The 5,400-nt window shown below is 41.1% G+C and overlaps 1 long non-coding RNA gene across 1 annotated transcript; it reads right to left on the minus strand.

Moving 5' to 3' along the window:
* Positions 1 to 265: 265 nt before the first annotated feature.
* On the minus strand, positions 266 to 5,169 carry LOC129681314 (uncharacterized). The gene is made up of 2 exons (XR_008720833.1): positions 4,757 to 5,169; positions 266 to 1,461 (listed from the first exon to the last, which is right to left on the minus strand). It is a non-coding gene; the product is annotated as an uncharacterized LOC129681314 (long non-coding RNA).
* Positions 5,170 to 5,400: the final 231 nt, after the last annotated feature.

Raw genomic sequence — 5,400 nt, forward strand, 5'->3', positions numbered from 1 at the left:
TCCGTCGACCCCTTCTTACTTTCCGCCAAATTCAGATGACTTGATCAAGTCTCAGGTTGCAAACAGAACAGACACAGAAGCGCACAACAGACAAGACAGATACATACAACAGAAAAGACGGCTGGCCAGCTCACCTCCCGAAGGTGGGTCGGTGGTCCCTGGGTGGGGGGGTCTCAGATCTCGCTGGGGCCTCCAAATGAAAGATCCCCGGAGGGTATCTTCCGTCAGAGAGACCCCCTCCCAAAGACCAACGAGTCCATTCGGATGCAAACAGCAAGAGGCTTTTATTTTGATACTCAGGTACCCGGGGCGAAAAGTCATTCGGAAGACTTCCGCGCCCCCTAGATGGGAAGCTGGGGTTTTTATAGGGTTTTAGAGGCAGAAGCACTGGTACAGAAACGAGAGGGCATGGTTACAGGGGGCTGATTGGTACGTTTACACGAGACCACAATTTGCGTCAAAGTTTGGCAGGGGCACCAAGATTTCAGGAACTGGGTGGTCAAGGGGGGTAGGATGACCCCTTGACGTGGCCTGCCACCTGTTATTTTGTTTTTCCCTATCTTAGCTGAAACAGTCTCACAGATATCTATGAGAGTGATTAACACAAACTGTTTTTATTATGACTGGGGCAGCCTGACCACAGATATCCCAAGTGGGTGACACAGCTAGGATTTTTCAGTAATTTTCCAGTTTCTCATCTGGCCTTCAGAGTTTTACAAAACAGTGGTGTCTCACAAAATGGCATTAGCTATGTTTAACTTAGTGTGAGGCTGGGGTCTTTCATTCCCCCATTTTCTTTTAACTTAGAATGGAATCTTCCATTCTCGGGCCTAGGAAGAGTTAACTTTTGTCTCCTGTTGTTTGAGCTGATGATATTGTTGGGTCAACACCAACGCTTGTAACCGATCTTTTATGAACTGGATCAGCCAATTTAGAATATAAGGCCCAACTAGTAGAATCAGGAGAATTATGATTAGGGGACCCATAATGGAGGAGATCAGGGTGGTAATCTAGGGGGACCGACTAAACCATCTCTCGTACCAGCTCTGTCCTGACTCAAAGAATTGTTGTCTCTGTCTGAGTCTTTTTCTGAGTTTAGCCATGTTATCTCTTATCAATTTAGTATGGTCAGCAGCTAAGCAGATGCTCAAGATAATAGCCAATGTCAGGGAGCCACTTTTGACTTAGCATTTCAGCCTGTTAGGGGGGATTTGGGCGGAGATCCGTCTTCTGTAGCTTCTTCATGCTGACCGTTGGACGTAGGCATCAGGGACTGGGGAGGCTGAAATGCCAGTCAAAAGCTGGGCAATAGGGCAGTCCCAAGCATCTGGTCAGTTGATCCACCGGAAGAGGCAGGGAGCAATCAGGTCAGTTTTCAGGAAGTCCAGATCTCAGCTTGTAGTCTATAGCTGATCCCAGAACAGAGTTGAACAGGTGAAAATCTGCTGAGACAAATTTAGACTGGAGGCAGAAGTTAAAATTTATCTATTAAATTGGAAAGATTAGGAAAAACCTCATCTGTAAATACTCAGAAAAGTAACATATCAGCAAATTGAACATTTTGAGAGTAACAGGTAAAACTACATCTTAACATTTTTTTTTCTGTGGGCATAGCTGTTGGTATTTAGCCACGAATGAAGCTTGGATGTTTATATTGGAAAGTTAGGCAGAAACACATTACTGGCTTTAGTGTTAAACCCTGGATGTTTGATTTTTTTTTTATTTCTGTATCAAAATCTATCCCAGAAATGGCAGATATTAAGAATATCATACTAAAAGCTATGACTTTTGTGTCAGATATATACATTAAACAGATGTTTTTAACATGACGAGAAGTATCTTTAAGTTTATCTCCAGAAGCCAATCAAAGGAAATTAAAATCTCAACCTGGTGACTGAATAATAAGCAGTCAGTGCTCTATCAACTTATCAGAACTCTATTAATAAATGTCAAAACTCTGAACTTCTGAAATCTCATAACATAAGCACAACAGTAGCAAAGAGGGGGGAGAGATCTAAAGTATCTCTCATTTTTAACATGTTTTAAACTATTTTTATCAACTTAGACACTCTAATTTTTTTTTGTATTTATCAACCCTGAAACATTTTTTTTCAGACCAAATAATAACATTTTAGATTTTATAACCTAAACTCTTATATCTTTAGACTCTATATAGGCTCCGTATTATATATTTTTTTTTATCTAGTTATATATCTTAAGACACAGATAACTAACATGAATTCTGTGAGCAAGGGAAACCTGTCTTTCTTTCTAAATAAGAGATCTAGTACTCAGTAGTTTTAGCTAATTTAGCTAATGAACTGATCAATGAACTAACAGTGGATCTAATTGTCTTTTTTCTAGCTGTAAAGCTACCGTAAGCTTAGCATAGCCATCAAGGTGTTCAGAGACCTGAGAAGGATAAATTATAAGCTGAATAAATATATAATCAAAATGACAGAGATGACTATTTAGTCCATCACCTAGGCAGTGTCCCTCGCTCCTATTTCATGGCATCCTGAACAGAGGCTGTCCAGCCTGGCACAGAAGGTGAGAGACTGCTTTTACTGCTTCTGTGGAAAGAGGAACAGAAGAGATTGACCTCACCTTGCCTCTCACAATGTGAGACAATGGCTCCTCAGATGTCCCCGGCTTTGTCCACAGCTTAGGCTGGGCCCTAGCAGTGGGCCAGTTGAGGCAATATTGCCCAGTGGTTAGCATACCACAATCCAGAGTCGCAGTCATCTGTCGTTGTGCCCAAATCTTCTCGGAGACCTTGGGGGAGCTACTGCCAGGATTTCAGAACTTTCTGTCACAATAAGCTTACACAGTTAAAATGCCATATTCATCAGATCTCTGACAAGCCTGAGGGCCAGCATATCTGAGTTACTCTTTGTCTATCTTTATTATCTGTTTTAAACTGTATAAAAGAAAAACTAAACAAAGACACTAGGTGTAGCCAACTGTAGTTGTTAGTATAACTTTAAATCTGTTCTTTCTGAACTAAAATCAAAGCAAATCTTTTAATCAGACATAGTTCATAGAGAGCCTAGCAAATCTTGTTGTTCCTATCACTTGCATTAAAATTGAACAGTAAAAAGCTTTGTATTTAGTACTAATCAGATGACTGAACATAACTGAGATACCTGAACAAAAATGATCACAAACTCATGGCTCTATCCTCTTTCTCTGGACTAGCATGGCGGCTGACCACGTGTAACTGAACTCAGCTGGAAGCCCTAAACAGATATGGCAGCAAAAATATAGTTTTATATGTTCTCTATCCCTGAAAGATCATGGTGGCTAGCCTCGTGTTAGGCTACCACAGGCTGTGACTGACAATATCAAACATAGCTATTAGGTGCTGATGATGATACAGCAAACATTGTGGAGCATTTATAATCCCCCACAACCAACATTTTTAACTTAGTGATTAAATAAGTTTTAGAACCAACTGCATAACAGAACAGTACGGAACAATTTTAAACTGTATGAATTATTTTAGCCATACCAAACCTATCAGCCAGAATTTTTTCTTTAAAGAGCCTAAGAAAACATTTTGTAATGAGGAATTACCAGCCTTTTAAATGAACTATAACTACATCCACTAACCTTCTGCAACATACACTAACCTTCTGCAACATACACTAACCTTCTGCAACATACATTAACCTTCAGGTTTCTAGCTTTCTTTTTCTGGCTTAACCAGACATTCTTTTTCTTTTAGACAACATATAAACTCTCATCAAAATCTTTTCTATCCTAACATGATCCTGTTGGAACATGTTTTTCCATAAACAAAGCAGCTTAACATACAAACAGCTCTCCATAAGATACATTCTAAAAACTGTAAATTTTTTTTTTTTAATTAGCACAAATCATACGGCTGGGTTTTATTTAATAAAATTGATAAAATAAATATCAAAGTATTTTTATTCTCTTTTAAAGGATCGAGAAACTTTTAAATTTTGTCAGATTATCCAAGATCATTGTCATACCCAAATGCCTGATAAACTTTAAATATTTTATAGCCTTAAACATGTAAACAATTTTTAAAACTCGTCCCTGCAATATCAAAGCAAAGTATTTTCTTTAGGAGTGAATTTATAAAGCATAACCATAATTTCAAAGTCAAAACCAGACAGAAGTTTAAACCAGATTTTAAGACCAAAATTTATCAGTGAAAACAACCCAATCTTTAGAACCAATATCAACTTAGAACAAGACTTTCTTCTTATCTTAAGAGGAAATAAAATCATTTTGACTCAGAGATTTTGTAACCTTTGTTCTTTTTTTTTTCTTTTTTGAGTCACACCATGTGGCAATTTATATTGTTGTTATTTAAACATATGTATTCATAGACCCTACAAACACATAGGCACATATACGTGTTTTAAACAAGGATTTGAATTTAACCTTAAAACATACCCAATTATTTTTGATCATATCAACCATTTAAAACCAATTGAAAACAATCATCTCAAATTACTGTTTGATCTGTAAGTTGCAAGCCCCCTAGGTGGGAGGAGGGAAGAGAGGAGCAAGAGGGCGTGGTGAGCTCCTGCTGCTCTCTTCTCTCTCTCTTGCTGAGCTGGCATGAAGGCAAGGGGGAGGAATTTTTCTTTATTTTCGGCAGCCAGAACAGCTCCTGTCGTGGAGCAGCTAAGGTGCCAATCCCCGCCTAAGGACTTTTACCTAGCAAGCCCACGAGCCTTGCCTGTTCTCTTGGCTCCCTGTGAGCTTTACTCTAGCTTACCTCCCCCGCAGGTCATGAACCTGCTTTCTGGCCGGGCCTCTCTTGAACACTGCAGGCAGCTCCCGGGGAGTCCAGCCGCGCCGCCCCACCTCCCCTCCGAGCGGGGGGGGGCGATCTTCCACCCCTTCGTCTCGGGGCTGCAGAGCCCGTGCCCTGCTGGTTGTATATTGTTATTTCACAGACTCCCAAGTGTCCGAGCACCGCCCGCCCAAGCTCCAGCTCCACGTCTCCCCAGCCACCTGAAAGCATTTTCTCCTCGGCTCCTATGGGAGGGAGAGCACATTGCTTGGTGTCCTGTCATGCAGCCGTGTGCTCCCGAGCTCCCGAGCCGAGAACTAGTTTCAATTTCAACTGTCCTCTGTCCAAATTCTCATCAGTCCAAGTCCACAAAGAAACAGACACAGAAAAACACATACATACATGAGAAACACAGGATTTAAACAGACAAAACACGACACAAGCCGCGCGGCACGAGATCGAAGCAAAACTGAAAGCAAAAATTCAGATGGAGACTGTGTTGGAAATTCGTCTCCCAGACGGGGAGCCAACAAATTGGCCCCCACTCAGATGAGAGCCGGTGGGACTCGAACCCACTCAGACCCTCCAGATGAGGGCCGGTGGGACTCGAACCCACTCAGACCCTC

The sequence above is a fragment of the Psammomys obesus genome, unplaced genomic scaffold, assembly GCF_907164565.1.
Source record: "Psammomys obesus unplaced genomic scaffold, mPsaObe1.curated_primary_1811, whole genome shotgun sequence".
NCBI lineage: Eukaryota > Metazoa > Chordata > Mammalia > Rodentia > Muridae > Psammomys > Psammomys obesus.